Source organism: Rattus norvegicus, chromosome 8 (genome assembly GCF_021556685.1).
Source record: "Rattus norvegicus strain SHRSP/BbbUtx chromosome 8, alternate assembly SHRSP_T2T, whole genome shotgun sequence".
Taxonomy (NCBI): Eukaryota; Metazoa; Chordata; class Mammalia; order Rodentia; family Muridae; genus Rattus; species Rattus norvegicus.
The window spans coordinates 56,332,812-56,357,651 of record NC_141541.1 but is presented as its reverse complement, the minus strand read 5'-3'; the positions used below and the strand labels follow the sequence as shown (position 1 = coordinate 56,357,651).

Here is a 24,840-nt window from a genome sequence, read left to right as displayed (position 1 = left end):
CCAGCTAACTAGCATCAATTGTCCCAGTAGTCTCCTTCTCATCTTGAGCATAAAGCCAGAGACAAATGGCTGAAGCTGCTGAGTTCTGCTGCTTGCAGGAGCTGGAACATGGCCCCCTTATTCTATTACATTATCACTAGCTTCTGAAGGACCAGGAAAAATTCAGACCCCCTAGCAAATAGAGTAGAGCCAAAAATGTAGGTTAGCCAGCTCAGTGACTCTGTTCCAGGAACTTGACTGACTGCAGAACTGATGATTACATCAGCCGGTTTGGCAACTCTCTCCCAGGAACTAGCTGACCATAAAGTTATATTAAAATCTTAAAGAACGATCTTGAGAAACAGGAAACTTCTCCTTGTGATTTTTCACTGGTATTCTCGACATTTTCCAATGACACCATCCCTACCCCCTTGGGTTGTGGTTTCTTCCTTTAAATACCTCTTCTCCCAGCTACTCGTGGTTGAACTCCTCTACCTCTACATGGGATATGAGTCTCGACCCCAGTGCACTGGTTCTTATCAAGAAACCTCGTGTTATTACAGACAGGATGATCTCACATGAGTTCTTGGGGGGTTGAGACTTGAGTGAGGGTCTCCCCGCTCTGGGGGGTCTTTTACTTCCTCTTTTCTAACTCCTTCACTGCCTAAGCTTGGCTGTCCTGGATCTTGCTCTATAGATTGACCTTGAATTAGGAGAGCTGTATGCCTGTCTCCTGGGATTAAAGGTTTGTACCAAGTTTCCCAGAGCTAACTTAGCTGGGTGGGATCTTGTCCCAAGGACATTAGTCCCTTAATTCAATTTAATATCCTTGAACACAGGACTCAGCTTCTGGTGCCCCTTTAATATTATATATTTTATATTTTTCCTTTCTAAGCTTGCTATGCTTGTTTAGAATGTTCTTCATGAGACTTAACCAGAGAACAAAGTCTATGATGGGTGTTTCTGAGACTTCCTTTGTCAGTGCAATTAATCTGAGTATTTTCACCTTAGTCTCAGGCAGACTCTTCAGACAAGGGCAAAGAACAGCCACATTCTTCACCAAAATACCACAGAAGCAGTATTTACAGCACTTACTGAAATTCTTCTCCTCTGAAACTTCTTGGGCCAGGCCTGCACAGTTCAAATCACTCTCAGTAACAAAGACTTCTATATTCCTACTAAGATAGCCCATTAAGGCTCATTTAAAGCATTCCACTGCTTTCCAAATCCAAAGTCCCAAAACACACATTCTTCCAAATAAAAGCATGGTCAGGTCTATCACAGCAATTCCCCAGTCCCTGGTACCAACTTCTGTCTTAGTTAGGGTCTTATTGCTGTAAACAGACACCATGACCAAGGCAAGTCTTATGGATAACATTTGATTGGGGCTGGTTTACAGGTTCAGAGGTTCAATCCACTGTTATCAAGGTGTGAGCATAGCAGCATCCAGGTAGGCATGGTGCAGGAGGAGCTGAGAGTTCTACATCTTCATCTGAAGGAAGCCAGGAACAGAGTGAGAATCCTCAGGCAGCTAGGAGGAGGGTCTCCAAGCCTACCCACCACAGTGACACACTTCCTCCAACAAGGCCGCACATTCTAATAGTGCTACTCCCTGGGCCAAGCTTATGCAAACCAACCCAATGGTTAAATGAGCCTACCAGTAAGCCCCATAAACTCAGTTTGATTCTTTAGAACCCACATGATAGAAAGGAGAGAACTGATTCCCCCAAATTATCCTCTGACATCCAGCCATACACACAAAGTAAATAAATGTGACTTTTAAAAAAACGGGTAAAATGCCTGGCTCAATTGTTTTGATCAAAACTATTTGATTAAGTAGTAGATGAATGCATAACATATATCTGCCATTATGTTAATATAACCATGAGCACTAAAAGGCTGGGCTTTGAACATCCTGGGCTGAATCCCAGCTTTGTCTCTTAACTGTTTTACATCCTTAAGAAAATTTCATAAGTTCTACATGACCTGGAAAACGGGATAGCATCTTCCTCTTAGGATAAAGTTAACTGCCTAGTTAAACAAGACAATTACTTGACAATACATGCTGTCCTTATTTTCACCACTAAAGTCAACACTAATACCAAGTACTTATTATGTTAGCATGTGCTCCATTCTTAGCACAGTCTATTAATCCAATCATCGTTTCAAGAAATCTTGGAACAACATAAAAATACCATTCTAACATCTAAGAATGCCTTGCCCTAACCTATCAGATGCAACACAGTGAATTCTTTCTGTTCTTTAGTTAATTAAAGTATTAGATGAACATTGTGGTGGTTTGGATGAGAATGCCTGCATAGACTCATCTCTTTGAGGAATTGGGCCCCAGTTGATGGAACTGTTTGGGAAGTGTGAGGAGGTGTGGCCTGGCTGGAGAAGGTGTGTCACAGGGGTGTGGCTTTGAGGTTTCAAAGGCACAGGCCATTCCCATTTAGCTTTCTCAGTATTTGGCACATGCTTGTGGGTCAGTTATAAGCTCTCTGGTACTGCACCAGCATATGTCTGCTTGCCTCCTCTCTCCCCACTGTGATGATCATGGACTCTCTAATCCTCTGGAACTGTAAGCCCTCAAGTTAAGTGGTTTCCTCTTTGAGTTGCCTTGGTCATGGTGTTTTGTCACAGCCATAGAATAGTAACCAAGGCAAACGCACAAGGCAACAGATTCATTACAGTGTTTTCATAAATGTTGGTCATTCTAATTTGTGTCCCTTCCTCATCGCTGTCCTGGGTCCCTCGACCATCCCTGGCTTACTCTCTGACTTCCCCAGGATGCCCCAGAACTTCTGCTTTCTTATCATTACTTGATTTCACTCTCCTTCCTCACATTTAATAATTCCTTCTCTTCCACGACCTCTTTTCTAATTTCATGACTCCATATAGTAAGTATACAGATGCATATGTTGCTATAAAACAACATATAAAAAGATAAGGTTTATAAAAAGATAAGGGAAGAAGGGATATGTTTGGTGGATGTGTAGCAGGTGTGTGTGTGGGGGTGCCTCTGCAGGGCCCATGCTGAGGCATCCCTTCCCCCTGAGGGACCAGTCACACAATAGTATAGTAGAGAATAGAGTTTATTCAGGGCATGTGGTGGGGAGTTGAGAGGGCAGTAGAGACAGAGAAAGAGAGAGAGAGAGAGAGAGAGAGAGAGAGAGAGAGAGAGAGAGAGAGAGAGAGTAGAAGAGTGGAGGCTGGCCATGAGCATTTGGAGCGATGGGGAGAAGTGGGAGAGAGGAGGAAAGGGTGAGAGGAGAGAATGGGAACAAGAAGGCAAAAAGAAATTGGAGGGGAAAGCAGCTCCTTTTATAGTGAGTCAGGCACACCTGGCTGTTGCCAGGTAACTGTGGGGCAGAGCTTTTACAAAATGCTAACCTGTATAATTAATTGTTATTTGTTTTGAGAGGAAAACAGGCTTTATTTGTGATTCTGGCTTATTTCGCTCAACACAAGCGTCACCTTTTCTCTATGCCAATGACAAACTTGCTGAGAAAGAAACTGCTGTATGTTGGGGGAAATCCTGTTCACAACAGCAAAAATAATATCTCAGAATAAATCTAACCAAGGAAGGAAAAAGCTGTCAGGGGTCAGGTTCATTCACGGAACTTCAAGGTTCTCAAGCTCTAAGATAGTGAAAGACAAACAGCCCCAGATGCTAATCTACTTGTTTGTCTCAGGTTCAGAGCTATCAGACTCCAGTGGAATTCTCTATTGATGGGGTCCACTCCCACTTCTTCCCCTGGGCATTTCCCAGGTTGAGCAGAGCCTCCTACTGTGTGCCCTTTTGGACCATCTGTGTCTACTCTTACTACTTCCACAACAGCTTCTCCAGGCCTTTCCTTACCCAAACTGAGGCTCCCTGGCCTGTAAGTTTGTGTGTGTGTGTGTGTGTGTGTGTGTGTGTGTGTGTGTGTGTGTGGGTATGTGTGTGTGTGTTTGTGTGTGTGTGAGAGAGTAAATGTGTACAAATATGTGTAAATGTGTGTGTAAACATGTATGTAAACATGTGTGTGCAAACATGTATATATGTAAACGTGTATGTGTAAACGTGTATGTGTGTTCGCATGTGAATGTAGGTAAAAGTTGGCTTCACTTATCATTCTGTTTCTCCCCACCTTACTTTTAAGACAGTCTCTCACTGAGCCCAAAGCTCCCTGTTTGGCCTAGTCCATCATCATACTCAGGATGAGTTCAACATTTTTCTTCTTTTACGTTTTCATGTTCATCAGATTAAAGGATTGAAGGCTCACATGAAGTCAAACACAACCTGAATTGGAGCAGCAAATGAAGATTCTACATCCCGTGGCCTGTCCCCAGTGTCATCTACCTCATATCCATGTTCAGCCAGTGCGATTCCTCCCTCAGTTAACCTTCTTCACAGATCCTATATTCAAACACCTGAGCTTGGAGGAAGTTGTAAGAGGGAGGGATTGGTTGGAATCTCAGGTGAGGGTCTAACAATTCTTCCTTTCCCTCCCCTCCCCTTTTAAAATTGAATATCCACAGACCTGAACTTGTGAGGACCTTATCCTGTAACCACAGAAAACCTTTAAGATGGTTTAGCCACATGATGCCTGGAGGACAGAAAAACATTGGAGAATATACATTTTTACTAGAAGCAGAATAATCCTGTAGCTCTCCCTGCCCTTGGGGATCATTGGCCAATATCTGTCTGCAACCAGGACAGCTGCAGGGAAGCAGATCAACTTTACTTGGGGTGATTCAAGGCTTACATAATTTCAGGGGATGGGGGCAGGATAGAAACATTCAGGATGAAGGTTTAGGGCACCAAGAATGCCTCATTAGCATGGGGAAGCATTTCAGCACTCTCAGGTGCTAGCTGAATGGGCTCTTATAGGGAGAAAGGAAGTTGAACTTGTAATGTAACTAAGACTATGTGACATTCTGCAGGGAGAGGGTTTTGAATTTCCCAGACAAGGTCAGAGAAGGAAAAGCCCTTGCAATGAAGGGAGTCCTCCATATTGCACGGAGACCCATGAGGCTATCTGAGCAATGGTAAATAGACTTCAACCTTAATTAGCAGAGTTTCCTCACACAATCCTTTTTGAAAGAATCAATAAAAATACAAAAGAAACCAAAGAGCCATTTCATAAAAACAGTGAATTTAGAGTTAATGTGGAATTAGGAAATGGGCAAGGAAACTCTGAGGTGAATAGCAGCAGTGGATGCTTTCATGAGGTAGCTACCGTGATCAGATACGGGGAGTTGTACAAGAATCACATATCTCCTTCCTTTTCTTTTTTTAACCCTTCCCTTCTTTTCCCTTTCCTCATTCCTTCCTTCCTTCCCTTCTTTCCTCCTTTCTTCCTTCCCTTCTTCTTTCCTTCCCTTCTTTCTTTCTTCCTTCCCTCTTGCTTCCTTTCTTCTCTTCTTCCTTCCTTCCCTTCTTCCTTACGTCCTCCCTCCCTCCCCTATTTCTCTTTCCTCCATCCTCCATATTCTCCCCATCCTTCCATTCTCTCCCTCAGTTTGTCTATTTTTTCTTCCTTTTCTTTTAAAGAGTATACAGAATGGTTATAAATGTCAAAATGCAAAATAAACCACCCCTCCTAAGTTGTGTGCACATCGTAAAAATGGTCCTGAGGCTGTGTTAGGCCTGCTTTTGATTTGCTTATCCTTTCCCTATCCTGAAGGGTCTAGCTGACATTTATTACAGCCTTTCTCTCTGGCCCTGCCCATAATATTATAAACATTTTTTTCCCTGCAAGGCAGCATTTAGTTTGCCTCTGTTCTGATTGTTTTCAGGCTTCCGGTAGGCTGTGGTGCTTTTATGGGCAATGCTTAATTCTCTTTTATGAAGAGAGAGTATGGGTTAAGAACCAAGAGACTCCCTTAAAATTGAGAGTCCTGAAAGTCACTTAATAGCACCAACCCTCCCCTCCATCATGAAGTTATTCATTACTGCAGACAGCTGGCAATGACAAGCTATGATCTGAATGTTTGCGTTCCCTCCTCGAGCTTGGTGAGTTGAACCCTAACCTGAAGGTGACACTATTATGAAGTGGTTCCTTTTGGAACAAGGTTGGTCATGACATCAGGGCTCATGAATGGGATCTGTATCTTTATGAAAGGAGTGGTGGTCAGGTCATTCTCTCTACTATGCACCTTCGTCCAAAACGTAGAAGCAGAATCTGATAGCCTTCAGCTTAACTTAATGTGAGGACCAAGAGGGCCACGTATGAGTCGGAAAGAAGGCTTTCAGCAGACACCAAACTGGACCTTGACTCTGGAGTGCTCAGCCTCCTGACCTGTGAGCAACACATATGCATTACTTGTGAGTCACATAGTCAAAGGTTCTCTGCTACAGGACCTAGACTTGTCAGATGCACCTACTGGGCTGTAAAAGAAGGGACAAACCACCACCTTCTTTTCTCTATTTAATTGCTTCTCAGGGACACACCAAAGTTTACTAATGGAGGTAACCTCAGCTAAGCACAATGTTGCAGTCAACAAACGAGGAAAGAATGATAAAAATCACAATCCATTTAACTCCTGTCAAGTTTGCCAATTCAAATAATCTTCATTGGTAGATGCTAAAGTAAGGCTGCATATCCACAGGATGCCACTGACTACAGATTACTTCCTGTCTGTGAAAGGAGAGGGTACCTACACAATGAGTAAGGTAGGTTGCTACCACCTATTGACAGATCCACTTGGTATCTCTGAGACGGGTCCATCTTGCCACTGTGTGCCTTCTGGAGTGAAGAACTTTCATCCAAAAATGTGAACTGGAATATGACAGCTTTAAGTTTAATTTATATTTTACAGGAGATGTAGAAGGTAAAGGAAAGCATTTCAAAATACCACGATAAAGGAATAAGAAAAATCTTGGTTGGAGGGTAGTCTGAAGAACAATAGCTTCACACGAGGAAACCTCTGTGGATGAAGGGTATACAGGATTCATTCATAAGTGTCTCCTTATGTCCAAACACACCAACTTGTACATGTTAAGTATGAGCAGGTTTTTATATACAAATTAGAACTCAATAAAGCTGTTAAAAGAGGTACTTGAGAAATAACTGGAATAAGACCTGCTTTGAGCTTGAAAAAGATGTTTTGGAGAAAGTTGGAGAAAGCTGATGTGTGTGTGTGTGTGTGTGTGTGTGTGTGTGTGTGTGTGTACAGTATTGCATACATGTTTCCCCTTTTATTTGAAATTTCTTATATAATAGTATTTTTCATATCCTTCTTAAATTTCTCATAGGTCCTGCTTACCTCCCTACCCACCCAAATTTATGTTCTCTCAAAACAAATAAACAAAACCAAGAAACACACACACACACACACACACACACACACACACACACACACACACCACAAAAAGACAAAAAGGAATTTCAAGAGCTCTCTGCTCCCAGACCCGGTGAGAGAGAGACCCAACCGCCTGGTCAGGTGGGCACTCCTGAGGCTGCAGAGCAGAAGAGACCACCAACACTGCTCACCCCTGCCCACATCCCTGGCCCAAGAGGAAACTGTATAAGGCCTCTGGGCTCCCGTGGGGGAGGGCCCAGGAGCGGCAGGACTTCTGCGCCTGAGACACCGCCGGATCCTGAAAGAAACAGACCGGATAAACAGTTCTCTGCACCCAAATCCCGTGGGAGGGAGAGCTAAACCTTCAGAGAGGCAGACAAGCCTGGGAAACCAGAAGAGACTGCTCCCTGCACACACATCTCGGACGCCAGAGGAAAAAGCCAAAGACCATCTGGAACCCTGGTGCACTGAAGCTCCCGGAAGGGGCGGCACAGGTCTTCCTGGTTGCTGCCGCTGCAGAGAGCCCCTGGGCAGCACCCCACGAGCGAACCTGAGCCTCGGGACCACAGGTAAGACCAAATTTTCTGCTGCAAGAAAGCTGCCTGGTGAACTCAAGACACAGGCCCACAGGAACAGCTGAAGACCTGTAGAGAGGAAAAACTACACGCCCGAAAGCAGAACACACTGTCCCCATAACTGACTGAAAGAGAGGAAAACAGGTCTACAGCACTCCTGACACACAGGCTTATAGGTCAGTCTACCCACTGTCAGAAATAGCAGAACAAAGTAACACTAGAGATAATCTGATGGCGAGAGGCAAGCGCAGGAACCCAAGCAACAGAAACCAAGACTGCATGCCATCATCGGAGCCCAATTCTCCCACCAAAACAAACATGGAATATCCAAACACACCAGAAAAGCAAGATCTAGTTTCAAAATCATATTTGATCATGATGCTGGAGGACTTCAAGAAAGACATGAACACACTTAGGGAAACACAGGAAATCATTAATAAACAAGTAGAAGCCTACAAAGAGGAATGGCAAAAATCCCTGAAAGAATTCCAGGAAAACACAATCAAACAGATGAAGGAATTAAAAATGGAAATAGAAGCAATCAAGAAAGAACACATGGAAACAACCCTGGATATAGAAAACCAAAAGAAGAGACAAGGAGCTGTAGATACAAGCTTCACCAACAGAATACAAGAGATGGAAGAGAGAATCTCAGGAGCAGAAGATTCCATAGAAATCATTGACTCAACTGTCAAAGATAATGTAAAGCGGAAAAAGCTACTGGTCCAAAACATACAGGAAATCCAGGACTCAATGAGAAGATCAAACCTAAGGATAATAGGTATAGAAGAGAGTGAAGACTCCCAGCTCAAAGGACCAGTAAATATCTTCAACAAAATCATAGAAGAAAACTTCCCTAACCTAAAAAAAGAGATACCCATAGGCATACAAGAAGCCTACAGAACTCCAAATAGATTGGACCAGAAAAGAAACACCTCCCGTCACATAATTGTCAAAACACCAAACGCACAAAATAAAGAAAGAATATTAAAAGCAGTAAGGGAAAAAGGTCAAGTAACATATAAAGGGAGACCTATCAGAATCACACCAGACTTCTCGCCAGAAACTATGAAGGCCAGAAGATCCTGGACTGATGTCATACAGACCCTAAGAGAACACAAATGCCAGCCCAGGTTACTGTATCCAGCAAAACTCTCAATTAACATTGATGGAGAAACCAAGATATTCCATGACAAAACCAAATTTACACAATATCTTTCTACAAATCCAGCACTACAAAGGATAATAAATGGTAAAGCCCAACATAAGGAGGCAAGCTATACCCTAGAAGAAGCAAGAAACTAATCGTCTTGGCAACAAAACAAAGAGAATGAAAGCACACAAACATAACCTTACATCCAAATATGAATATAACGGGAAGCAATAATCACTATTCCTTAATATCTCTCAATATCAATGGCCTCAACTCCCCAATAAAAAGACATAGATTAACAAACTGGATACGCAACGAGGACCCTGCATTCTGCTGCCTACAGGAAACACACCTCAGAGACAAAGACAGACACTACCTCAGAGTGAAAGGCTGGAAAACAACTTTCCAAGCAAATGGTCAGAAGAAGCAAGCTGGAGTAGCCATTCTAATATCAAATAAAATCAATTTCCAACTAAAAGTCATCAAAAAAGATAAGGAAGGACACTTCATATTCATCAAAGGAAAAATCCACCAAGATGAACTCTCAATCCTAAATATCTATGCCCCAAATACAAGGGCACCTACATACGTAAAAGAAACCTTACTAAAGCTCAAAACACACATTGCACCTCACACAATAATAGTGGGAGATTTTAACACCCCACTCTCATCAATGGACAGATCATGGAAACAGAAATTAAACAGTGATGTCGACAGACTAAGAGAAGTCATGAGCCAAATGGACTTAACGGATATTTATAGAACATTCTATCCTAAAGCAAAAGGATATACCTTCTTCTCAGCTCCTCATGGTACTTTCTCCAAAATTGACCATATAATTGGTCAAAAAACGGGCCTCAACAGGTACAAAAAGATAGAAATAATCCCATGCGTGCTATCAGACCACCACGGCCTAAAACTGGTCTTCAATAACAATAAGGGAAGAATGCCCACATATACGTGGAAATTGAACAATGCTCTACTCAATGATAACCTGGTCAAGGAAGAAATAAAGAAAGAAATTAAAAACTTTTTAGAATTTAATGAAAATGAGGATACAACATACTCAAACTTATGGGACACAATGAAAGCTGTGCTAAGAGGAAAACTCATAGCGCTGAGTGCCTGCAGAAAGAAACAGGAAAGAGCATATGTCAGCAGCTTGACAGCACACCTAAAAGCTCTAGAACAAAAAGAAACAAATACACCCAGGAGGAGTAGAAGGCAGGAAATAATCAAACTCAGAGCTGAAATCAACCAAGTAGAAACAAAAAGGGCCATAGAAAGAATCAACAGGACCAAAAGTTGGTTCTTTGAGAAAATCAACAAGATAGATAAACCCTTAGCCAGACTAACGAGAGGACACAGAGAGTGCGTCCAAATTAACAAAATCAGAAATGAAAAGGGAGACATAACTACAGATTCAGAGGAAATTCAAAAAATCATCAGATCTTACTATAAAAACCTATATTCAACAAAATTTGAAAATCTTCAGGAAATGGACAATTTCCTAGACAGATACCAGGTATCAAAGTTAAATCAGGAACAGATAAACCAGTTAAACAACCCCATAACTCCTAAGGAAATAGAAGCAGTCATTAAAGGTCTCCCAACCAAAAAGAGCCCAGGTCCAGATGGGTTTAGTGCAGAATTCTATCAAACCTTCATAGAAGACCTCATACCAATATTATCCAAACTATTCCACAAAATTGAAACAGATGGAGCCCTACCAAATTCCTTCTATGAAGCTACAATTACTCTTATACATAAACCACACAAAGACACAACAAAGAAAGAGAACTTCAGACCAATTTCCCTTATGAATATCGACGCAAAAATACTCAATAAAATTCTGGCAAACCGAATTCAAGAGCACATCAAAACAATCATCCACCATGATCAAGTAGGCTTCATCCCAGGCATGCAGGGATGGTTTAATATACGGAAAACCATCAACGTGATCCATTATATAAACAAACTGAAAGAACAGAACCACATGATCATTTCATTAGATGCTGAGAAAGCATTTGACAAAATTCAGCACCCCTTCATGATAAAAGTCCTGGAAAGAATAGGAATTCAAGGCCCATACCTAAACATAGTAAAAGCCATATACAGCAAACCAGTTGCTAACATTAAACTAAATGGAGAGAAACTTGAAGCAATCCCACTAAAATCAGGGACTAGACAAGGCTGCCCACTCTCTCCCTACTTATTCAATATAGTTCTTGAAGTTCTAGCCAGAGCAATCAGACAACAAAAGGAGATCAAAGGGATACAGATCGGAAAAGAAGAGGTCAAAATATCACTATTTGCAGATGATATGATAGTATATTTAAGTGATCCCAAAAGTTCCACCAGAGAACTACTAAAGCTGATAAACAACTTCAGCAAAGTGGCTGGGTATAAAATTAACTCAAATAAATCAGTTGCCTTCCTCTATACAAAAGAGAAACAAGCCGAGAAAGAAATTAGGGAAACGACACCCTTCATAATAGACCCAAATAATATAAAGTACCTCGGTGTGACTTTAACCAAGCAAGTAAAAGATCTGTACAATAAGAACTTCAAGACACTGAAGAAAGAAATTGAAGAAGACCTCAGAAGATGGAAAGATCTCCCATGCTCATGGATTGGCAGGATTAATATAGTAAAAATGGCCATTTTACCAATAGCGATCTACAGATTCAATGCAATCCCCATCAAAATACCAATCCAATTCTTCAAAGAGTTAGACAGAACAATTTGCAAATTCATCTGGAATAACAAAAAACCCAGGATAGCTAAAACTATCCTCAACAATAAAAGGACTTCAGGGGGAATCACTATCCCTGAACTCAAGCAGTATTACAGAGCAATAGTGATAAAAACTGCATGGTATTGGTACAGAGACAGACAGATAGACCAATGGAATAGAATTGAAGACCCAGAAATGAACCCACACACCTATGGTCACTTGATTTTTGACAAAGGAGCCAAAACCATCCATTGGAAGAAAGATAGCATTTTCAGCAAATGGTGCTGGTTCAACTGGAGGGCAACATGTAGAAGAATGCAGATCGATCCATGCTTATCACCCTGTACAAAGCTTAAGTCCAAGTGGATCAAGGACCTCCACATCAAACCAGACACACTCAAACTAATAGAAGAAAAACTAGGGAAGCATCTGGAACACATGGGCACTGGAAAAAATTTCCTGAACAAAACACCAATGGCTTATGCTCTAAGATCAAGAATTGACAAATGGGATCTCATAAAACTGCAAAGCTTCTGTAAGGCAAAGGACACTGTGGTTAGGACAAAACGGCAACCAACAGATTGGGAAAAGATCTTTACCAACCCTACAACAGATAGAGGCCTTATATCCAAAATATACAAAGAACTCAAGAAGTTAGACCGCAGGGAAACAAACAACCCTATTAAAAAATGGGGTTCAGAGCTAAACAAAGAATTCACAGCTGAGGAATGCCGAATGGCTGAGAAACACCTAAAGAAATGTTCAACATCTTTAGTCATAAGGGAAATGCAAATCAAAACAACCCTGAGATTTCACCTCACACCAGTGCGATTGGCTAAGATCAAAAACTCAGGTGACAGCAGATGCTGGCGAGGATGTGGAGAAAGAGGAACACTCCTCCATTGTTGGTGGGATTGCAGACTGGTAAAACCATTCTGGAAATCAGTCTGGAGGTTCCTCAGAAAATTGGACATTGAACTGCCTGAGGATCCAGCTATACCTCTCTTGGGCATATACCCAAAAGATGCCTCAACATATAAAAGAGACACGTGCTCCACTATGTTCATCGCAGCCTTATTTATAATAGCCAGAAAATGGAAAGAACCCAGATGCCCTTCAACAGAGGAATGGATACAGAAAATGTGGTACATCTACACAATGGAATATTACTCAGCTATCAAAAACAACGAGTTTATGAAATTCGTAGGCAAATGGTTGGAACTGGAAAATATCATCCTGAGTGAACTAACCCAATCACAGAAAGACATACATGGTATGCACTCATTGATAAGTGGCTATTAGCCCAAATGCTTGAATTACCCTAGATCGCTAGAACAAACGAAACTCAAGACGGATGATCAAAATGTGAATGCTTCACTCCTTCTTTAAATGAGGAAAAAGAATACCCTTGGCAGGGAAGGGAGAGGCAAAGATTAAAACAGAGACTGAAGGAACACCCATTCAGAGCCTGTCCCACATTTGGCCCATACATATACAGCCACCCAATTGGACTAGATGGATGAAGCAAAGAAGTGCAGACCGACAGGAGCCGGATGTAGATCGCTCCTGAGAGACACAGCCAGAATACAGCAAATACAGAGGCGAATGCCAGCAGCAAACCACTGAACTGAGAATAGGTCCCCTATTGAAGGAATCAGAGAAAGAACTGGAAGAGCTTGAAGGGGCTCGAGACCCCAAAAGTACAACAATGCCAAGCAACCAGAGCCTCCAGGGACTAAGCCACTACCTAAAGACTATACATGGACTGACCCTGGGCTCTGACCCCATAGGTAGCAATGAATATACTAGTAAGAGCACCAGTGGAAGGGGAAGCCCTGGGTCCTGCTAAGACTGAACCCCCAGTGAACTAGTCTATGGGGGGAGGGCGGCAATGGTGGGAGGGTTGGGAGGGGAACACCCATAAGGAAGGGGAGGGGGGAGGGGGATGTTTGCCCGGAAACCGGGAAAGGGAATAACACTCGAAATGTATATAAGAAATACTCAAGTTAATAAAAAAAAAAAAAAAAAAAAAAAAAAAAAAAAAAAAAAAAAAGGAATTTCAAGACAAACAACCAAAAGGCCAAAAGACCAAAAAATGCCCTCACAAAAGCAAATTGAAACAGAAAGTCCACAAAACTCTCACAGAGTTTGTTTAGTGTTGGCCCAACTACTCTTGGGTGTGGGTCCTGTCCTGAAATGTGGTTTCTATACCTAGTGACACTCCACTGGGGAAACCTGATTTTCTCTTTGCCTGTGGGAATCAATTGCAGATAGCGTCTTGGTTTGGGGCGGTAGCCTGTGTCCACTTCCTGATCTCAGTGCTGGGGCCCTGTGTGCTTGACGCTATGGAGTTTTGTGTGGGCTGCCTCACACAGTCTCTGAGTTCATATGTGCGTCAGTCCTGTTGTGTCTGGACAACGCTGTTTCCTTGTCCTTCTCTATCACTTCTAGCTCCTCCTATGCACAGATCCCTGAGCCCTGGGAGGAGGGGTTTGATGAAGACATCCCACTTAGGGCTGGATGCCCCAAACTCTCTCACTCTCCGCATTTTCTTGAGTTGTGGCCCTCTGTGTTAAATTCCATCTACCATAAGAAAAAGCTTCCCTGTGAATCTTAAGAACAGCAGTAATGGTGATTGGTGCACAGGCTTATGCTGGCTAAGGTACTGAGAGCAAGTGACTGTCAATGGCTCACCAGTAGCTGGATCACCCGTTATCACTCTCACCAGGACATCAAGCATATCATGAAGACAACAGGATACAAGAGCTGAGTGAAGGAGAAGAGGGTTGTCTTGGCTGTGATGTGTCTGGGGCATTCAGGAACTCACAATAGATGTTTCTCTTGTGGCAGCTGTACAAGATTAAGCCAATAAATGTTTGGTCAAGGATGCTGAGGGGACCATGAAGCTCTACTCCAGTGAGGGGAGCTGACGGCCATCAAGGGCTGCTGTGAGAGAGGAAGTCATTGCCTTCAGTGGTGTGATCGCTGGTCAGTACTAATGTGCCAGTGGACAGCTGTGCACCCACACCCATGGGAGTGATCACTGGCTACGTTTAGTGAGTCACAAAGCAAAATGGATGATCATGAAAGTGGATGGGGAGGGGAGGGGAGGAAGGAAGGGATGAGTGGAGGGGGGAACAGGATGAGTCGGGGTGGAGGAAGAACGAGTGGGGCCAGAATGTACTATATACATGCAGGACATTGTCTAAGAATGGGTTAATTACAAAAAAGGGTTGGGGCTGGAGAGATGTGGGTAAGAATGCTTACTGTTATTCCAGAGGACCCGAGTTTAGTGTCCAGAATCAACATTGGGCTGCTCAAAAACAGGGTGTGCCATCCACTCACCCACCCATTTAAAAATACATCTTTTTGAAATGAGTTATCAAATTAGGGTAGCAAGTGTATATCAGTTCTAAATAGTCACCTGACTGGCACATACAATCCACTGTGCTGCATCTCTAACATGGCTGACACGGTTAGGAGAAACGGGAACAACGTTTTTACAAAGAGCTGCCCATGGGCTTCTGAGATGTCTCCATCTAGGCCTGCTGTGGGAAGACCCTTATTTCTGATGGTGGGTCTCCTGGAGGGACATGTCTCCTGCTTCTCGGGGTCCCCCGGCACCATCTATGTCATGGTACGCTGTCCTAAGCATTCACTATCCTTAGCCATCAGGGAAATGCAAATCAAAATGATTTTAAGATTTCATCTTACTCCTGCCAGAAGATCTAAGATAAAACTCAAGTGACAGCTCATTCTGGTGAGGATTTGAAGCAAGGGGAACATTTCTTCACTGCTCATGGGTGTGCAAACTTGTACTGCCACTTCAGAAATCAACTTAATAGTTTCCAAGAAAAATGGAAATTGATCTACCTCAAGATCTAGGTGTACTACTCCTGGGCATATATCACAAGGAGACTTGCTCAACTATGTTCATAGAGGCTTTATTCATAATAAGCAGAAACTGAAAGAAGCCTAGATAGCCCTCAACCTAAGAAAAGATAGAGACAATGTGGTTCAATTAACCAATGGAGTATTACTTAGCTGTTAAAAAATAAGGAACCCATGACATTTGCAGGCAAATGGATGGACCTAGAAAAAAATCATCCCAAGTAAGGGAACCCAGACCCAGAAAGACAAACATGGTATGTAGTCACTTATAAGTATGTATTAGCTATAAAGAAAAAGACAATCATGCTGCTGTCCACAGGCCCAGAGAGGCTAAGTAACTCGGAAGGCTTAAGCGGAGACTCAAGGATCTCCCTGGGAAAAGGGAATAGGAAAGATTTCATATGTCACTGGGGTTGGGTGCAGGAGGGATCAGGTGTGAAGAAGAGAAAAAATGCTGGGAGAAAATGACTGGAATTGGGTGTGGGGGTGAGATGGAAACCTCGTGCAATGGAAACTCCATGGAATCTACGAGAATAACCCTAGCAAAGAATTCTAGTAATGGAGGACACGGAACCTGTACCTTCTGTAATCAGGCAAAGCCTCAAGTGGAGGGATTGGGACACCAACCCAGCCATAAAGTTTGCCCTGCCTGTCGAGTGTGCTGGGACCAGAGTTTATCAGAACCATCATCAAAGAGACCAGAGGGATGTCACCCAGCAACTGATGTGAACAGATGCAAAGTCCCAAAGCTAAACATTAGGCAGAGCTCGGGGAGTCATGCAGAGGAAGGGAGAGAGGATCAGAGGAACAAAAGGAGTCAGGGACACACACAAGAACAAGGCTGACTGAACATCAACTGACTGGTACTCATGGGGACTCCCAGGGATCAGTGAGGCTGTATGGGTCTGACATAGAGTCCTCTGCATATACGTTATGGGTGAGTAGCTTGGTGTTCTCGTGGGATGCCTAACAGTGAGGGGTGTCCCTGATTCTTTTGCCTACCTATGGGACCCCTTTCCTCCTAATGGGTTGCCTTGTCCAGCCTTGATGTGATGTGTGTGCCTGGTCTGATTGTAGTTTGTTATGCCTTGTTTGGGTGATGTCCCTGGGAGGACTGCTCTTTGCTGAGGGGAGGCAGGGGGTTGTGGATCTGTGGGGAGAGGGGACGTGGGGGGGGTACACAGGCAGGGGAAGGGGAGGGAGGGGATATTGAGAAGGGGATGTAATATATGAGAGTATTTTTTAAAAGAAAACGTTAAAAATAAAACTTCAATAATCATGTAATGCATGAGGGAAGAATTTTTTTAAAAGAAAATGTTAAAAATAAAAGTGTGTGGGGGTCACAGGATTCTTGTGGGACAAGAAAATGGGCAAAGTCACTTCCTGCCTTGGCTGCTTTCCTCTAGGTCAGAAGAGAGGCATCCATAGGCAGGAAAGCTGGGGGGATTCCCAATGGACACACGATCGCAAGAGCATATTAGCAGGGTGATTGTTTCCATTCAGGCTTCATGAATCTATGACAGGAAAAATGTCACAAATCTTAATTTCTGTTTTAAAATAAAATAAGCAATATATACTCATCAGGAAAATAAGGTCAAGTACAGTTCAATGGTGCTGCGCAGGGAATGTGTTCTCCTGCCCACTCTCTCTGAAGAGTTAACCATTTCTGTTTTCTTTTTTTGGTTCTTTTTTTTTTTTTCGGAACTGGGGACCGAACCCAGGGCCTTACGCTTCCTAGGCAAGCGCTCTACCGCTGAGCTAAATCCCCAACCCCCATTTCTGTTTTCTTTTTGATGTTTTTGGAAACATTGAGTTCACTGGCCTTGAACTCACTGGCCCAGACTGGCTTTGAACTTGCTGTGATCCTGCCTCCTCCATCTCCTGGGTACTAGGGTTATAGGCATGAGCTACCACACCAGACTTCACATCTGTATTAGTCCATCGTAAATTCAAGTCCACATCTCCATCTTTTTACTGATCGTACCGACACTGGAGGAAGTCGCTCGCTGTTGGGAAAGATGATGAATCTCTATCATGCGACTTCAATCTTTTATGGTGAAATTCACCCTTAGAGCATCACCTTTGGCACCTCTGTTGTTTTTTGATCTTCAGATGGCATGATCTTCCATTTTGCACTGGATCAGTACGTATTTACTGCCAATGGATAAGATAAGGAGGACGGCCGTCAACACCACTCTATTCTCCCACCTCCTTCCTAACCCAACCTGAGAAGCAGTAGCTTTAAAAAAAAAAACTTATTTTAAAGTGTGTGTGAGTGTGTGTGTGTGTGTGTGTGTGTGTGTGTGTGTGTGTGTCTGTGTCTGTGCGCGCGCGCGCGTGCTTGAGTGCAGGTTCCTATAGAGTAAGAAGATTGTGTTAGGTCTCCTGGAGACGCAGTTACAGGGAGTCGTGGGCCACTTGACGTCGGCGATGGGAATAAAACTTGGGTTCTCTAGGAGAGTGACAAATGTTCTTCACTATGGGGCCATCTCATTAGCCTCAAGAAATGACATTTCTATCACACTGTCACACGAGTCAAGGACAGTCGTATGCCACAGTACGCTTGCAGAACCCAACAGGTAGCTTGTAGGAAATTCACCATGTGAATCCTAGGAATTGAACTCAGGCCATCAGGCCTGGCAGTAAGTGCCTTCATCTGCTGAACTATCCTGATGGCTAAGAGGAATGGTATACTCAAGGAAAAAATTAACATAATTTCTAGGAGATGAGGAAGAGAACTTACGGTGGGGGAGAGCACCCAGGAATCTCTGGGAGTCAGGAAAGAGCTGCCTACTCTCCTCCTTACCTCCACCTTGTTCTGTGAGGCAGAGGCTTCGGCTGATCCCTACTTTGAACTCTTCCTCTGCCCTGTGTACCTCTGATGGTCACTGCCACCTTTGAGTCTTACTAAGAGCCAACAGGGACAACATTATATGAGTCAGAGGTGGCTCTAAATGCCAGGGCATTGAAAGCATAAGGCCACTGAGAGTCTTGGGAGTTGAGAAGTGTGAAAGCAGGTTGCTATACTGTACACACCCCGCTTGACAGACAGTGTGATGGACAGCATTTCCAGAAAGATGAGGAAGTAAAGTTCAACCAAGGGAAGATTGTTTTTTATCATTTTGAGATTGCTGCTGTTCTTGAGGGTGCTGAAGTGTCCTTTTATTCATGATAGAAAAAGAAATACATGCTGATTTTTAAAGATTCGTTATTTGACAAAAAAAGTAAACTGTGAAAGCTCTGCCTTCAAAACAAAATGTGCAGGGTCGGGGCATGGACAGGGAGGGAAGAGTTACAAGATATGCTAGAGAACAGTGCAGATATGGTTTCAAAACTGAGACAAAACAATGTCGTCTCACACATATGTTATTTACATGCATGTATGGTGATGTTCAAATGCTGTTCATAGTAATGATTAGATGTCAGAAGACAGCCCAGGAGCCCAGTCTGGTGAAAGTATATGTCAAGTCTCATGGAGGAAGGCTCCCAGAACACAGACCTAAGAATTGCCCTCTGTGTGCCCAGAACAAAGAATCTCTCCTCCGTGTGCCCTGAAAGGGGAGACGCCTTTCTTTGGTGTTTCTTTGGGATGTAATGTGTAGTGTGTGCTAGGCAATTTTGGTTGAGCTTATCCTGTAAAGCTCTGGGAAAGGCTACTCTGTTAATATGTCGTGTGTGCTTATTGGAATTTATCCCCGTGCTTTTCAGAACTGTTTTCTGAGCATGTTAACTTACCCCAGATCACTGCCTTCTTGGTTGCTTTTACAAATACACTGAAAACGGGTGAAGCAGCCTGCAGCACCAGACTGCTTTCCACCCCATTCCTTTCAGCTCCATTCATCTCCAGGCCCCTTCCTGCTTTGACAGGAGACAAGTCACAATTAGAGCCCAAATCAAAGGGTGCCACTGGGTGGTAAAGGTGGAGAGGTGTTATCAGAAGCTGATTTTTCTCAGTAAAAGTTCTTGCTTAAAGTGTCAGTCCATGGGTTTTTGACTGATCTTTCCCTCAGCCTTGCTGAAAGTTTGCCATTTCTTGAAAAATCACAGAGAGAAAGAAGGAAGGGGTTGGGGGAAGCCTGTAATGGAATGAACAAGAGAGGGGGCAAAGGGCAGAGGGCAGGTCAAGGAGGAAATGATAGCTTTGAAAACACAGTGCTTAAGGTGTAGAGTTAGAAATGATCTACAAAAAATACACAGTCCTAGCAGGGCTGGAGAGATGGCTCAGTGGTTGAGAGCACTTATTTCTCTTGCAGAGGACCTGGGTTCAGTTCCCAACATCTACTTGGTGGGTCACATCTGTTTGTAACTCCAGTTACAGAGGATCTGATGCCCTCTTCTGAGTAGTCCTGTGCATATGTGGCACACATACATGCACACATACATACACTTAAGCACACACACACATATCCACATACACAGAGTTTTTAAAAAGCAGATGGTGTTATGGAAAGCATATTTAGGCAAAGGAGAGACAAAGCCTCTAGGTTCTGTCAAGTGACACAGTTCCTAGGGCATTCAAGGAAGGAGTCTCAAGACGAGATTTTTTTTTCTTTCTTTCTTTTTTTTTTCTCTCCACCTTTATTAACTTGGGTATTTCTTATTTACATTTTGATTGTTATTTCCTTTCCCGGTTTCCGGGCAAACATCCCCCTAGCTCCTCCCTCTCCCCTTCTATATGGGTGTTCCCATCCCCATCCTCCCCCCATTACCGCCCTCCCCCAACAATCATGTTCACTGGGGGTTCAGTCTTGGCAGGACCAAGGGCTTCCCCTTCCACTAGTGCTCTTTCTAGGCTATTCATTGCTACCTATGCGGTTGGAGCCCAGGGTCAGTCCATATATAGTCTTTGGGTAGTAGCTTAGTCCCTGGAAGCTCTGGTTGATTGGCATTGTTGTTCATAAGGGGTCTCAAGCCCCTTCAAGCTTTTTCAGTCCTTTCTCTGATTCCTTCAACGGGGGTCCTGTTCTCAGTTCAGTGGTTTGGTGCTGGCATTTGCCTATGTATTTGCCATATTCTGGCTGTGTCTCTCAGGAGAGATCTACATCCAGTTCCTGTCAGCCTGCACTTCTTTGCTTCATCCATCTTATCTAGTTTGGTGGCTGTATATGTATGGGCCACATGTGGGGCAGGCTCTGAATGGGTATTCCTTCTGCCTCTGTTCTAAACTTTGCCTTCCTATTCCCTCCCAAGGGTATTCTTGTCCCCCTTTTAAAGAAGGAGTGAAGCATTCACATTTTGGTCATCCTTCTTGAGTTTCATGTGTTCTGTGCATCTAGGGTAATTCGAGCATTTGGGCTAATATCCACTTATCAATGAGTGCATACCATGTATGTTTTTCTGATTGGGTTACCTCACTCAGGATGATATTTTCCAGTTCTATCCATTTGCCTATGAATTTCATAAAGTCATTGTTTTTGATAGCTGAGTAGTATTCTATTGTGTAGATGTACCACACTTTCTGTATCCATTCCTCTGTTGAGGGACATCTGGGTTCTTTCCAGCTTCTGGCTATTATAAATAAGGCTGCTATGAACATAGTGGAGCATGTGTCTTTGTTATATGTGGGGGCATCTTTTGGGTATATGCCCAAGAGAGGTATAGCTGGGTCCTCAGGTAGTTTAATGTCCAATTTTCTGAGGAACCTCCAGACTGATTTCCAGAATGGTTGTACCAGTCTGCAATCCCACCAACAATGGAGGAGTGTTCCTCTTTCTCCACATCCTCACCAGCATCTACTGTCACCTGAGTTTTTGATCTTAGCCATTCTCACTGGTGTGAGGTGAAATCTCAGGGTTGTTTTGATTTGCATTTCCCTTATGACTAAAGATGTTGAACATTTCTTTAGGTGTTTCTCAGCCACTTGGCATTCCTCAGCTGTGAATTCCTTGTTTAGCTCTGAACCCCATTTTTTAATAGGGTTATTTGTCTCCGTGCAGTCTAACTTCATGAGTTCTTTGTATATTTTGGATATTAGCCCTCTATCAGTTGTAGGATTGGTAAAGATCTTTTCCCAATCTGTTGGTTGCTGTCTTGTTTTAACAACAGTGTCCTTTGCCTTACAGAAGCTTTGCAGTTTTATGAGATCCCATTTGTCGATTCTTGATCTTAGAGCATAAGCCATTGGTGTTTTGTTCAGGAAATTTTCCCCAGTGCCCATGTGTTCGAGGTTCTTCCCCACTTTTTCTTCTATTAGTTTGAGTGTATCTGGTTTGATGTGAAGGTCCTTGATCCACTTGGACTTAAGCTTTGTACAGGGCGATAAGAATGGATCAATCCACATTCTTCTACATGCTGACCTCCAGTTGGACCAGCACCATTTGCTGAAAATGCTATCGTTTTTCCATTGGATGGTTTTGGCTCCTTTTTCAAAAATCAAGTGACCATAGGTGTGTGGGTTCATTTCTGAATCTTCAATTCTATCCCACTGGTCTATCTGTCTGTCAAGTCGAGATTTTTATTTGTACTGAGCTCTGAGTTCCCCCGAGTGTACCACTGTTGTGTCCCCGAATCTGAGTTACCCTCATCAGGATTTATATTTATTTTGGCTGCCTGGATGGCTAATCTTTCTTTCAAATATAGCATGCAAGAAAACTCTTGTGGCTTTATAGAATTTTTTGGGGGGTGGGTCACAAAATCCAAACAACCGAGATAAGTGTCCACGCTGAAAGTGATGTTCTCCTTTCAAACGTAAAAACCACAGTATGGGTTCTAGGATGAGAATTAGGGATGAAGGACAAGCATGTAGAGCCACAGGCCATGTGATGTGGCTCCTTGATGACATTCTGACTTCCCAGCAGACCTCATTCGCAGAACCCTCTCTTGTTTCCTGGTTCAAGGTTTTCCCTTAAATTAGGTCTCCAGAATTGACCAGTATGGTAACTGGCCTAGTATGAATAAAGGTATTTTAAAGAGACACTTTAGGATCTGCCTATCAGACCATTGAAACAATGATCCTAAGAAGTAAGAATTTCCCCAGGAATCTCTTAATGGGAGAAGAAAATGATTGTCCCTGGGAAGAGATCTCACAAAGTTCTTGTAGCTTGTCAGACTGCCTTACAGAACGAGACAGAAGCCTGGACTATGGTGTGTCGGTGGTAGGTGGGGGACAACATTTTGAGTGAGGCTGATTAGATGCACACCCTCTACCCTTCTCACTCAGGACCCTGAAGAAGAACTGGAACAGGGGTTGAGGGGGGGAGTGGGTCACTGGATCTGTTTGTCCATCTTCCCAATGTGGCCATACTTAATAATCTTCCTTTACTATTAGCTTGATTACTTTAATTGGCTTATCAAGGACAAGTGGCCAAACTTGGCCTTTTGGGGTACAGACATGATCCCAAATTCAGTAATAATACAACTTTCATGAGAAGAGAAAAATTAGAAAGCGAGAACCTCCCTCAGTTTTCTTTAGGAACAAAAGGTCAAACTAGTTGGAGAAAACAGAAGTTTCACATTCTCTATCCAGAGATGTCGACATCTGTATTTGACAGTCAGCAAGCTGAAATGCACAGAGCCACATGTCTCAAGGTCACATGATGAATAAAGCATTAAGCTTTATTTCTAGTGTGCCTGACGGTTTTTATCTGAGTCCTAACTATAGCACCATCAAACTGCCACAACAACCCAGCTTCTAGTTAGATTCTCTTCTCCTTCCTCTCTCTGAGTCACCAGAGGGAGGGAGGGAGGGAGGGAGGGAGGGAAGGAGGGAGGGAGAGAGAGAGAGAGAGAGAGAGAGAGAGAGCGAGAGCGAGAGCGAGAGAGAGAGAGAGAGAGAGAGAGAGAGAGAGAGAGAAACTGTTTCTCCTTATACCAAAAGAGTAGCTGAAGCCAAAAAAGTCAATTACTGACCCTGAGTACGTTACAATCATGTGTACTTCACAACAGGTCATGCTATACCAAATGGCTAGTGTGTTATTTTTTTTAAATGAGGTGTTTATTTTGTGTCTTTATGAATGCTCACAGCTACAACAGAACATGTATGGATGCCAGAGTACCATTTATGAGAGTCATCAAGGGCTGGGATTGAACTTGGGTTCTTAGGCTTGGTGGCAAGCTACTGTACCTGCTAAGTCATGCCCCTGGCCCATGTTATCTGTATCTGTTTTCAAACACGACATCGTCAGATTCTCACTACCTTTTCACCACCTTTGCCCCCTGAGCATGAGCAATCCTTTGCCATACACAGAGGCCCAGCTCTCAGTAGACTAAACCAAATGAAGACATGTTTTCTTTCCCTCTCGTTGCCATATTTTAAGCAGCCTTGAGTTCATTACGCGGGCTCTCCCCATCTTCCATTACACCTGCTCTTAACCAAGAGTTGCCTGTGATTGTCCCCAGTGGATGCCTGTGATTGCAGCTGTCTACCATATGTCCCTGCCTCTCCTCTCTTGTCCTTTGGTTAATGACTACTGACAAGTCATAGTTGCAGAGTAGTTGGGAGGAGTACAGCTGTGGTTTCTGCAGCTTCATGGCATCCTTGGAGTAGTTCTGAAATTCTTCCTTCCTGGTGCTCTCAAAGCTAATGGCCCTCAGGATGCCATGACAATGTGTGGTTTCATGGAGACGCTGGGAGTGCGAGGTCTCTGCAGCTCCCTGCTATTTTTTCTAACTCTATTAACTCAGCAGCATGCTTCTTGAGCCCATGACTCATAGAAGTATGGTGTGCACTAACTGTATTTGAGATCTGGCCAGACTTCCTATTGCACGAGTCATGCAATCACAGAACGTAGCGCTAGGATGGGCAGCAAAGGTCATCTAGATTAACCTTGTTTATGGCACCAGTCTCCCATTGGAAGCCACGATTTTCAAACTTTAGCATGCTGTAGAGTCATATAAAGTGCGTGCTAACAAGTCATACAGTTTCCACCCAGCATCAATTTTCAGACACAACGTAAGTTGCTGAAGACCTCAATCATACCCCATCACCTTTAGCAGGGTTATGATTTCCCCATATGTATCTTATCTTACTAATCCCAAACCATGTGCACTGCCCAGCTATTGACCATTAGAAAGCAAAGTCAATACCATAGTCATACCAGGAGGCTCTCCAATCACAAGTGTTTTATCTAAAGCAACAAACCCACACCCTTAGAGGGAGACCCAAAGGATAACACAAGTGGGCCTTAAAGCCATAGCCTCACCTGCTCTCCCTCCCTCCATCCCTCCGTCCCTCCCTCTCTCCTTCCCTCCCTCCCTCCCTCCCCTCCTCCATTCTC

The 24,840-nt window shown here is 43.3% G+C and overlaps 1 protein-coding gene across 1 annotated transcript in view; it reads right to left on the bottom strand.

Annotated features, from left to right (window-relative positions):
• Nxpe4 (neurexophilin and PC-esterase domain family member 4) overlaps positions 1 to 24,840 on the bottom strand; it is a 247,750-nt gene that overhangs the window by 92,887 nt on the left and 130,023 nt on the right. The gene's annotated exons all lie outside the window — the stretch shown is intronic.